The sequence below is a fragment of the Nannospalax galili genome, unplaced genomic scaffold (genome assembly GCF_000622305.1).
Source record: "Nannospalax galili isolate Female #2095 unplaced genomic scaffold, S.galili_v1.0 scaffold22, whole genome shotgun sequence".
NCBI lineage: Eukaryota > Metazoa > Chordata > Mammalia > Rodentia > Spalacidae > Nannospalax > Nannospalax galili.
The window spans coordinates 25329-38122 of NW_008347230.1; the positions used below are offsets into that span (position 1 = coordinate 25329).

The 12794-nt window shown below is 45.0% G+C and overlaps 1 long non-coding RNA gene and 2 other non-coding genes across 4 annotated transcripts; 2 read left to right on the top strand and 1 right to left on the bottom strand.

The window, feature by feature from the left end:
• Positions 1-247: 247 nt before the first annotated feature.
• On the bottom strand, positions 248-321 carry Trnan-guu. The gene has a single exon. It is a non-coding gene; the product is annotated as a tRNA-Asn (tRNA).
• A 262-nt stretch (positions 322-583) lies between these two features.
• On the top strand, positions 584-6527 carry LOC115072150. Of its 2 annotated transcripts, none has more exons than XR_003851217.1 (3): positions 584-874; positions 2346-2790; positions 5362-6527. It is a non-coding gene; the product is annotated as an uncharacterized LOC115072150 (long non-coding RNA). The 2 variants fall into 2 exon arrangements; XR_003851216.1 differs by having other exon boundaries at positions 584-869.
• Trnag-ccc lies at positions 2177-2247 on the top strand. The gene has a single exon. It is a non-coding gene; the product is annotated as a tRNA-Gly (tRNA).
• Positions 6528-12794: the final 6267 nt, after the last annotated feature.

Consider the following 12794-nt stretch of genomic DNA (forward strand, 5'->3'; position numbering starts at 1 on the left):
ATCCAGACACTTGAATCAGGGACAGTAATACCTCTGTTGGTTTCATGTTACTGCTAAAAAATGAGGTACTATTAGATCCCCAAGCATGCTGTGAAAGGTTTTTCTCTTTCAGGAATGTGCAGGATAAGGACACACACAGCAGGAGGGTGAGAACACAAGTATACCAAGAAGATCTAATTTTGAACTTTAATACCTACCAATCGCTAATACCTTTTTATCTGGGGAAGTGTTAAAACCCAAAGGGAAGCGTCCCTGGGTGGGCTTGAACCACCAACCTTTCGGTTAACAGCCGAAAGCGCTAACCAATTGCGCCACAGAGACGCTGTACCTGAGTTCTTCCCAGGTCCTTGGTGAACGAGGCCTCCCTACGCCTGGGCGCAGTCGGATACCTGCGGGCTCGTCAGGCGCCTCCCGGGGTCTGCGATTACCCAGGGCTCCCGGAGACTGCACGGTGGCCGGGCTCGTGGCAATGTTGATCTTTGTCCTGCTGGGGCAGTGGCCTGGCGCGGTGCGCGTGGGAAAGACAGGGGCGGTGGCGGTTGAGGTCGGTGCGCTGAGCGAGGCGTGGCGGGAGCGGAGGGAGTGGACAGAACGGAGACAGATCGGCGGGGGGATGCTAGAGACAAAAGTGAGTTTGTGTGGGAGCAGAGGGGAGGGAAGGTGGACGGAAGAGCCGGGAGGGGACAGAGCATGAAGACCTTTGAGTGCGTGAAAAATAAAAAGACAGCAGAGAATCACAAACAGGAACAAGGGTAAAGAAGATGCTGTTGGAATTTCTCCTGTGGCTCGCTGTGGTCCCCGTGGTTACTACGCTGCGTCGTTCAAGGCACCATTGGTTCGGCTCTGAGATCCAGAAGCTGACTTCTAAGGTGTGGTACGCTATTGTTCCAGTTTCGGTCTCTGTTCTTTCTGTCTCATACTTTTTAATTTTTCAATCACCTACGCATTCCATGTGAAAGGAAATCAGAGTCCTCATTCCACAGGAATATTTTAAGTAAAAGCTAAGCAATATGATGAAATTAAACACGGTGCCATTCCCCAACTATGTTTTGTTTGTTTTTCTGACTGTGACGGAAGTGTAATTCATGCGGACTGAAGGGCACAAATACCTCGAGTTTGGCCGGATGAGTTTTGACAAAATGAGCCGTTGCCAGGATCCTGGATAGAACGTTGATTTCCATCAGCCCACCGGGCCCAGTCGTCCCCACCCAAGCCACTCACATCACTCTTCTGATTTCTCTGCCCACCTCTGCCACCCAGAGCTCAGGTTCCAGCATCAGGACTGTTCACAGAGGATGCGTTGAAGGGTTTCTTTTTACTTTCGTTCACTTCCTCCATAGTTTTTACACCAGTATGAATTTTCATACAGAGTACAGAGTCCTCGATTAGCTTACTATTTTTACTTTGATCACAACCTCTGTAATGTCCTTGAAGACTAGCTTTGTCCATGAGGACACTATACTTACTGTACAGTAAAACAGAATGCACAGACCCCAGATGCCCTTCCCTCTTCCTCCTTCCTGTTCAAACCAGCAGAAATGTAGCAACTGTGCACTGCTCATAGAAAGGTTTTTGATACTCTCTAAATGTAGCAAACTTTGAGCACCCTTTTTTAGGCAGGGTCTCCCTGTGGCCCCAATTTGGCCTGGACCTGTCTATGCAGACCAGGCTGATCTTGATCTCATAGAGATCCACCTGCCTCTGACTCCTGAGCACTTGGATTAAAGGCGTAAGAATTTGAACTGGGAATAGTCTTTCTGAAAGAACTTTATAGGTCCTTCCCAGAAACTCCTTGAGGGAAAAACCGGCCATAGGCTAAAGGCAAACAGGTAACACTGAGGGACTAAGGGTCTTGGGCTTTCACACTGCCTAGCATAGAGGAGGCCCTGCATTTCACCCTCAGGATTGCAAAATACAAAACCAAACAGGGAAAAATGAAACAGAACAAAACAAGAAATTCAAAGAAAAATAAAAAGCAGAACGAAGTGTTTTCAAGTGACATAGTTTTCTTTGGGGATTTTAGGGTGTGGAGTTGTCTCAGAAACATTTCCTATGCAAACACTGATTTAATTTGGGTTTTCTAAAATCTTGTGTTGTTTTAAACTAAGTGGGAAAGCTTGAAATGAATGGATTCTCATATCCTTTCCTAATGTGCTTGTAAAGACATCTTCAGACAGCATTGGTGGTTCAGTGGTAGAATTCTCGCTTCCCACGCGGGAGACCCGGGTTCAATTCCTGGCCAATGCATATCTAGCTCTCTCTTTCTCCCCTTTCACAGCACCATACTTTCCTCCTGTTCTTCAAAGGCAGATGCTTTACCTGCTCTTCTCCATTCTCATCTCCAGGAATACCGCCACACTGAACACACAGCTGAGGCTAATTCCGCAGTTCAAGCTCAGAGACTTCTGCCAAGGCCCTATTACCTTTGCCACTGCAGTGCTTGCTGACTCTGCATATTGGGGCTTAAAACCAGGTTTTTGTTGTTTTGTTTTGTTTTATTCTGGCTGACACCTGCTTTCAATAGACCATTGGCCTAATTTCTCACCGCAGAATGGAGATAAGGAAAGGAGTTTCTACAAGGAGAGAAGCTGAGCTCACATCCCACAGTGCTACAGGACATGCTGAGAACTCAGGGAAGAGGGGCTGGCATGCTTGTGGTCAGGATTCGGACAACTGAGGACGCTCTCTACCTCTTTGATGGTCACAGTGGAGTGAAGGATGGGTCTCCAGTAGATGGCTGCAGTCTAGGAACTGTTATAGTCTGATACCTGCCAAGAATTCGGCCACAAGGTAGGAAGGATTTTATTAACGGCCGGGCTGTCCCTGCACTCAGGGAGTGACAGAGAGCAGCCCCAAAGGGAGTCTGCAAGAACTTTTTATACATAGTCAGCTATTTCTCAAAAGCGGGAATACAAGGGGCCAATCATTATGGTTCAAACTCAAGCACATATTTTCATAGGTCAGTAAAAGTTTAAAATTACTATCGACACCCCCCCTCCGAGTGAGCAAGCAAGCATGGACAGAAACAGATACGGCATTAGGTAGCAGCTTATCTCATCTTGGCCAGACATGTGGCAGTTTCTAAGAATTCCTGGTCCCTATAGGGTGTGGGCAATTTCGGGGAAACTGGAAAATAACTAGGCCAGGTCACGTAGGATGGTAAGATGGATGTCTTTTAGTCAGGGGCCTGCTACAGGAACATCCTTATACTGTCCATTTGTGTTTCACTCCACTAGGCATAAGTAAGGTTCAACAGTAAATTTTAACTCTTGGAATTCAGCAGCACAGGGAGGAGGCCATGCCAAAAATTGGCTCTGGTGCTTTGGAGGAGGCTCTGGGAAGGGAGACTCTGTGGTCATCTCTTCCCCCACCTGTCTCTATCAAGTCTCACATAGTGGACAGCAGCTGGCCCAGAGCTTCAGAGGAATTCACCAGGGAGGAGAAAGCTTCTCTTTATCTCTCTTTCTCTGTCTGTCTCTGTCTCTCTCTCTTTCTCTGCTTTCTGGGAACTTCACCTTTCCACAGCAGCTCAAAATAGTCTGCAGTCTGTATGAGGTCTCTTATTTTTTTCATAGGCCCTGTAGTAAGCTGGGTTTCCTTGGGTGTATAATTACTCCATGGTGTTCAGCAGCTCTGAATAGTCCAAATTCCTTTGGCACTGGGCTAAAGATTATTTCTAGTTTATAAAATGCTATGTCTTGTGTGGCTGGGTAGTGGTGGACCCAGAGAGGGACAGTGAGGTATCTAATGATAAAATATTACACAGAGGCAATTTAACATTTAAGAAAACTGGGGACAAGAAAGGGTCCCTGTTCCATAGAACAATGAGCATTGAAGCTCTAACTCTTCAAGGCTCTATTCCCTGGGATGAGGTGTTTTAAGCAGGTATTCAGGATCAAATGGTATGAAGCTCAAAGGACATTTCTCACAAGAGCTCAGGAAACAATTAGCAATAAAGTACAGCCTGTTTGTAAGGTACAGAGCAGATATTCACATAACAGTGTAAATAGGGCACCATTTTTTAAAAATCTAAACATAAACATATGGGATACTGCACTTCAAAACTCCGAGTAGGCATACATGCCGATTTGGCTCTCATAGACAATCTTGGCTACTAGCGACTTTGCACTTGCTTTCTTCAGAATTCAAACAGGTGGTCCCCAACAATAAAGGTTACATCTAGTTTATGAAAGCCATTGTAGAGGATTGGTATCATAGCATTGGTTTTTGAGACAGTGTCTCACTGTAACCCAGGCTGGCCTGGGCAGCGATCCTTCTCCCTCAGCCTCCTGAATGCTGGCATTACAGGTGTGAATTTCCACATCTGGTCTTCATTTCTTTCTTTTTCTTTTTTCCTTTTTCTAATGTGTATGACTGTTCTGCCTGCATGTAAGTGCACTTGTGCATGCAATGTCTGCAGAGGCCAGGAGAGGGCATCTGATCTCCTGAAACTGGAGTTACAGACAGATGTTAGGTGCTAGGTGGGTGCTGGGAATGGAACCTGAGTCCTCTGGAAGAGCAGCCAGTGCTATTAACTGCTGAGCCATCTCTCCAGCCCCTTCATTTCCCTTTTAAATGTTTTGCAGAATTATCTGTGAAACCATCAAGATCTGGCACATTGTTTTGGAAAATGCCTTTACTATACCCAGCCTTAAAATGCTTAAAAAAAAAAAAAAAAATCCAGAGAATAGCAAAGCACTCAGAAATTACGAGATATGTATCTCTCTTTTGGACTCTGGAATTTGCATCCTGGGTGTTGGGGCTTCACACTGGTCCTATACATGCCCCCCCTCCGGGGGGGGGCACATTGATCCTGTTTAGCTGAAGCAATACAAGAGAACAACAGAGCAGAAAATGTACTCTCACCTCCCACCTCTCTCCTTGCAAGCGTCAGGACTTTATGGTGGTTCATGAGCCCCTGAAGATTTAATAAATAAGCTTGTAGCTTAGCAACTGCTGACTTTCTTTGAAGCAAGCCCAACCCCTGTCATACTTCCCTTGGATACACTAATATAGTAGGCACTAATATAGTAAATACCAGAGGAAAAAAAACAGAAAAACAACACTAACTATAAACCACCAGATGGCACCAGATGGAAACAGTTTGAGATCAAGTTGACCGCATCATTCCTGTAAACACTTTTGTCTTCTTTTCTTTTCTTTTTTTTTAATTCCCTTTCCATCCTTCTCCCAGGGACAGAATTAACCAATCATATACTGTTGAGTAGCAAACTACTGACACTTTTTATATTTTACTATAAAATGGCATGTAAGATCCCAGCTCAGGGGCCAGGTTTATTCTGGAGGTAACTCTGCCTAGGTCCTGATTGGTTAATAAAGCTGTTTTCTTGTAAATTCAAGGTTTTCTTGGTTCTTTGGCCAAATCCTACAGCAATGGGAGAGGTGCCCACCCCAGATCTAGAGAAGAAAGGAGCGTCCTCGCCTCTGCACACAGGAGCGCAGAGGAGGCAGCAACAGGCCTGGCCCAGTTTCCCTGCTTGTTAGCGGTGGTCACAGTCTCTTGCCTGTCCCATTCCTCCTCCACATCTGCCCTTCAGCAGAGCCCAGGTCAGAATCCTCTGCGTCACCTGCTCCTTGCATCTGTCCTGCCTGAGGTGAAGGCTCCTCCTACATGTAGATGGATGTGCAGCAAGCAGCAGGGTGCTCTGCCATGTCACTGTCATCTGTTAAAGGGGCCCCAGCCAAGACCCCAGGATGGGGGGGAAAGGACATGTCTTCCCCCATGGAAGAGATGTCTTCCACTGTGAAACTGTAAAGCTGTTATGGGGCACTTTTGAAGCCAGGATTTGAATGTTTCCCTGGTCAGGAGCAGAAGCTCCCAGGTAGAACGAATGCTGTAGCAAGTTCCCAGAGCTGCCTGCAGGGCAGACTGAAGGGGGCTTTGGGGTCTCCCAGCCCAGGAGATGGTACTGGCTCAGAGAAGATGAGTGCCCTCTCTGTAGGAAGGTCCATGGCTCCCAGGAGTACAGAGGATGCAACTTACATACAGTTTTCATCACATCTACCTGTTGTGTTCAAAAGAGAAGCACAGCCCCTCAGTGAGTCCTTGTCCTGTGCCCCTTGCCAGTGACTGCTGAGGAGCTGTGCGGGTGTTCCATTTTTGATCCTTACAGCAGGTCAATGTTGTCAACATGCTTCTATAAACATAAGGGAAACAGTGAGAAACAGGGACACCCAAAGGAACACAGGCTCAGTGAGAGAGAGGGACACGTTGAAGGCCAGGGGAATTGTACTAGGCAGATGTGATGGTTGATCTTCATTTTCAACATATCTAGATTTAGAATCACCCAGGAAGCAGTTGCATACTCTCAATGAAAAGGAAACAAAAGGGAAACCAGCTTGGCACCTGCATTATCTCTTCTGCTTCTAACTGAACGACAGTGTGACCAGCTGCCTCTCACATGCCACAAGGTCTTGTTTACCACAAAGGCCTTCACATGAAGAGCCAAAATAAATCCTTCCCTCATTTACTTGCTTTTTGTGAGGTATTTTGTTACAGCTACAGGAAAAATAACTAATATAGCAAGATTTTGTAGAGGAACTGAGGAGGGAGGGAGGGAGGGAGAGAGGGAGAGAGAGAGAGAGAGAGAGAGAGAGAGAGGAGAGACTTCTGATTTAATTGAATGACTTACAGGATAGGGCTCAGTAGTCCAACTATAGCCACCCATCTGCACAACACTGGGGATGCAGAGAACCCAGTAGTTGCTCAGTCCACACAGCTGGATGCCTCAGCAGTTCCAGTCTGGTGCTGAAGACCTGGAGCTCCCTGCAGAGTCACTGATACTGAGTCCAGGGTGGAAGGCCGAAGAACTGGAGTCTCATGTCAGCAGAGGATGTCAGCAGAGGTAGACACACTTGTTGAGGAAGGAGAAGTGAAGGCAGGCAGGCACACATTGCTTTTTCCTTGGTCCGCTTGATACCTAGGAATCCACTGGAAGATACCATCCACTATGAAGACCAGATTTCCTACTCAGTTAATTTTCTCTGAAAAGGCCTTCACAGACACACCCATCAAGTTGACAATCAAGGGCAACCATCGCAGGAACTGAGAAGAGAGATAAAGAAGAGGAAGGGGAATGTGGAGGGGCCAGTGTGAAAGTCACAAGAGCAAGGGAGAGGGATTAGAGAGTGAGCATGGGTGTGTGCAGAGAGAAGACACAGGGCCCTCCCTCACACACATAAGGAAGGATAGCAATAAAAGGTGGCAGAAAGAGGGATAGAGCCAGAGATGGACCTGCTAATAGGATGGAAGGAAGATGATGAGGATGGACAGAACCAGCAGTTGTTATTGAGACAGAGGGAGCCATGTTCCCTGCAGGTGATGGGGGCAGGCAGAGAAGTGTAGGAGTAGAAGAGTTGAAGAAGACAGGGAGAGATGGAGGGGGCATGGAGAACTGGTAAGGATAGAGTAGGGGCAATGGGTATATGAAAGTCTGTTCCTCTCTCTTCTCAGTTTTGGAGTACAGGTCTCTATTAAGGAGTGTGGCTGGGTGTGGTGGTGCACACCTTTAAATTCCAGCACTCAGGAGGCAGAGGCAGGCGGATTCATAGGAATTCAAGGCCAGCCTGGTCTATGTAGTGAGTTCCAGGCCAGCAGGGGCTACCCTGTCTCCAAAAAGGGGGGGGATGGTCAGTACCCCAATTGGTGACCATCTCAGACTCTGCAAAGGGATAGGGGAGAGATGGGAGAGCAAGGCACAGAAACTGAGCAAGAGCAGTTGACCCAAAGAGCAGGGAAGGGAGGTACATGAGAAGAGAGGCTAAGACCAAGAGACAGGGGAGAGACCTAAGAGGACAAAGGGAAGAGACCCATAGAGACAGAGGATGACAAAGAGCCAGAAAAAGAGTGACCAAGACCTGGGGGGATAGGGGTGGAAATTCAGAGACAGGGACAGAGAACGAGAGAGGGAGCTAGAGATTCAGAAGGGCAATTGAGACTCCCCAAAATACCAGAGACTGATTCCCCAGGCCTCTTCCTCTGGCTTTCTCTGTGTGGGCAGCAGCATCATAGTCTCTGTGGGATGGGGCTTCACCCAGGTCTTTGTTCACCTTGTCTGAATTCACACACCTGGCTTTCCCCAAGTATATCTTTCCTAACTGGGGCCCTTACCTTTTACTTGAGCAGGACTTGGAGTGTGAGACCCATGCACAGAACGTCCTCATTAGGGAAAGAATGTTCTGGGCTCAGAAGATGGGGAGTATGGGGAGCTGCTCTGATGTGATGGATCCATTCCGAGACTTCTCAGATAAAGCCCATGTGCATGAGTAGTTGCGGAGTTTCCTGGTTTTAATATTTATTAGGCTCCAGTTATATCAGATATCATCACTGGGATAGGACAAGGAAGGACAGGTGGATTCTCTGTTCTGTATGTGCAAGTTCATCTGAGCCTGCCTATCTAAAAAACAAGGAAACATGTTTTCTAGAGATGATGTCATCCCAAAAGCTCTCTAAGGTCCTAGTGCCCAAGTTTTTATAACCACTCAAAATTAGAACTCCTTAGCTATGGTATGATCAAATAATTTATTGGTCAAACCAGGAGAGCCTAACAGCTTATTAATGACAATTCGTGCAAGATATGCAAAAGTGGACTTGTCTGGGGTTTGCTACGCTACTTAGAGATCACCAGTTCCTAAGGCCAAGCCACTCCACTGCAAAAATTGTGGAATATATATGTATGTATCATCATATGAAATAAATGTAAATTTTTCCTTAAAATTTTTTAAAAAAATACACATAAAATAAAAATAATAAATAAAAACATTTAAAAATTGTATTTATTTATTTATTTATTTATTATTTTTTGTCTTTTGAGACAAGGTCTCCCTGAAGCCCTAGCTGGCCTGAAACTCACTATGTAGACCAGGCTGGCCTCGAACTCACAGAGAACCACCTTCTGAGTGCTGGGATTAAAGGCACATGCCACCATGCCCAGATCTTAAAAATTTTTAAATAAAATAAAAACACGGGCTGGAGAGATGGCTTAGCAGTTAAGAACACTGACTGTTCTTGCAGAAGACCTAGGTTTGAATCCCAGCACCCACATGGCAGCTAACAACTGTCTGTAACTCCAGTTCCAGGGGATCCAACAGCCTCTTCTGGCCTCCACAGGCATTGCATGACACAGGTGCACTTACCTACATGCAGACAATACACGCATACAACTAAAATAAAAATAATAGATAAAATATTAAAAAAATAAAAAATAAAAAAACAAGCAAACAAACAAAAGATTCCCTAACAGAAGCTTGGCCTGATTGTGTAGGCTGTAATCCCAGCTGCTGTGGAGGCTGAGGCAGGAAGTTCAAGGCCTGTCTGAGCTACATAGAGAGCTAGAGGCCAGCCTGGGCAACTTATCAACACTCTGTACTAAAAAAGTTAAAAATTAAACAGTGGGTAGGGAGATAATCTAGTGGTAGAGATTATATGCTTGTTTTGCATATATGTACAAGGCCCTAGGTTCAAGTCTCAGTGCTCATGTGTGCATGCACGCTCGCACACACACACACAAACAGAACCAGAATACATTTCTCTTTCTAAAAAACAAACAAGCAAACAAAAACAAAACAAAACAGAAACCCACTCAACTGTTTCAGCACGGGGCCTTGGTGAGTCCAAGGATGCCTGGGGGAGGTCAAATGTGAGAAAACTGACATAGACATGAACTAACATTTAGTTCAAGGTCACTCAGCCTATGAAACCCTGTAAACCAAGCCATCCTGACTTCTGAAAACATGCTCAAAACAATTGTGGTTCGCTGGTTCCTGTGAGCCATACAAATGGTAAATGACTTAAAAAATTTTTTTACAGCAGATATTTGGAGGGAAAACAAATGGAACAAAACAAAACAAAACAAAAAACCACCACCAACAAAAAAGAATCACCAAAACAAAAAACAAAGGAGGAAGTGTTTTCTAGTAAGTGCCCCCACCAAAATATGCATTTTGAATAAAATTCTTTCTTGAATTGAATTTTGCCTTCCCTCTTTTTGTCTCTTTATTTTTGAGACAGGATCTTACTATGTAGCCCTGGCTGGCCTGAAACTCACTAGGTAGACCAGGTTGGCCTCAAAATAACAGATCCACTTGCTTCTGCCTCAGAAGTGCTGGGATTAAAGGCATGGGTCAGACATCCAGCTTCCTTCCCTCATACTTTCATCTGTCCCATATCCCTTCCTTATCCTCTTTTTCACTTATAAGTGATTAATGTTTTAAATTTTAAAATGTGGTACATTGCACAACACAGGTGCACTTACCTATGTGCAAGAATAACACTCAGGTGGATCTCTGAGTTCAAAGGCCAGCCTGATCTACATATCGAGTTCTAGGCCAGCTGTGGGGCTACCCTGTCTCAAAAAACAAAACAAACAACAAAAAACGTGGTACTGAGAAGTTTGTGTGGCAACTGAACCTGGGTCTGGTTGCATATTAAGCAACCACTCCTCACAAATACACCTTTATAAACCCGAGTTATTGCAGTTATATTTTGTCTTTAAAATGTGCAGCATGAGCTGGGCATGGTGGTGCATGCTTTTCATCCCAGCACTGAGGAGGCAGAGGGAGGCAGATCTCTGAGTTCGAGGCCAGCCTGGTCTACATAGTGAGTTCCAGGCCAGCTGGGGCTACAGGGAGACCCTGTCTCAAAAAAACCAAAAAGAAAAAGAAAAAGTTGCATGAATTTAACTTAAAAAAAAAAAAAAAACAACAACACAGGAAACCAATGAATTTGCTGAACTTTCACATAAAATTTCCAGAGATAATTCACACACCACACACACACACACACACACACACACACACACACACACACATGCACGCATGCACGCATGCACAGAACTTCAAAATGTAGAGATTTTTCTCATTACTCTTACATCTAATTTACCAAGGTGTCATTTCCAAAGACTACATGTCTAATGACAAATGGATATACTCTGTGACCACTAACCAGATTAAGAATAATAATATATCAAGGGTTCTAGATGGAGCTCAAGGTGAAGGGAAACCTTTATTAACTCCCAAAGCATAAAATTTTACAAACAAGCCTGTCCAGGACTCCAGCTGCTCTGTCAGACAAAAAGAAAATGTAGACCTTGAATTCTCTCCCACAAGCCCTCCTGAGAAAGAGTGCAGTCTTTGAAGTCTCTATCCAACCCCCATGGCTCTGTACCTACACAAAAGTACCTAAGCTCCCTGTTGCAGACTCCACTGATCAGTAGTTGCCCTTATGGACTAATAAAGGCTGTTGTGGATTCTATAAGGTTGATTGTTTTTCTGTCCTACCTGTGACTCTTTCAATCTCCAATCCTAATATTTACCAAAGAGAAAGTTAAACTCCTAATTTGTTAACACAAGGGTGCTACCATCTACATAAGCAATGGTTCAGTACCCAGCACTGGAAAAAATAGTTTGCCAATGTTTCTGAGATTAATCCCTACTGATGCATGTTTCACTAATATGGTATTACTGGGTGACCACATCACTGCTGATGCCAGCCGGCCAAGACGAACAGCACCTGAAAGGGGGAGTGAGGATAAAAGAAAAAACAAGAGACAGAGAAAGATACTTGGGAGGACTGTCAGTAGAGACTGCAGCCCCTGTTTATTTTTGCTCGGCCTTTTTATATAGTAGAACATCAGACAGCCACCTTTAAGAACAGCTTAATTAGCTTCAACAGCTGTTTTTTCCCACCTTTATCTGAGGGTCAAGGAACGGTCAAATACTTGTGAATACAGCCATTTAGCCATCTTCCCTAAATTATCAACACATTCTTCCTGACTTGGCAGAACAATTCGGAACTTGTGTGCAAAACACACAAACTCTTGAGTTAAGGTGAACAGTCATAAAGTAAACAAGCAAGCCTGCCACAGCTCAAAGTACATAATGGCTGTGCTTATACTAATAGCTCCCAACATATCACTATCTATCACCTTTAAAGAAAAAGACAGGACCTTTTCCAAGAACACAAAGAGATAAAAAATATATCAAAGTGGGAACCCAGTTCTTCACTATTAGAATGTAGTGGAGTTCCCTCTAGGTTGGGGAAATGGAGAGTCAGCACATGTGGCAACATGGATAAATCAGGAGGAATGTGGCTAACTGCTCCATATCTCCATATCTGTAACATTTTGCAAACTGGATGTTGGGTTCTTTTTTTTTTTTGGTCTTTTTTGAGACAGGGTCTCCCTGTAGCCCCAGCTGTCCTGGAACACACTATGTAGACCAGGCTGGCCTTGGACTCACAGAGATCTGCCTGCCTCTGCCTCCCGAGTGCTGGGATTAAAGGCGTGTGCTACCACACCCGTCTGGATGTTGGGTTCTTAAGATTGCTGTTGCTAAGAGGTTAGGAGTTGACTAGGACAACATGGAGACACTGGCTCTGATTGGGTTATGAATTTGTAGGGCTGTCAGCTGGGAGGTATGTATTCTGTCTCAGGAGTGGGGGACGGGGAGTGGGGGTAGGTGTAGACAGTCACAGCTACAGGAAATTTCCTAATCTGATGGTGGAAAGTCTAGTTCATGGAGTAAAGGGGAATGCCAGAAAAGGGTTTAGCACTTACCTTAAAGAACTAGGACAAAAGGGGGCGGGGAAAGCCTGAAAGGTTTCTGGTACCGTTCAAGTTATGATACAAAATAAGGTGGGAATTATGTTGCCCAATGAGCAGAAATCAGCCCGTGACTACAACTTAGAAAGAAGCGACTATTCGTGGGTAATAAGGGTAAAAGAGTCACTATGAAAGCTTCCTTTCCTGTAGTCTAATTTTAGAAACCGCAAAGAC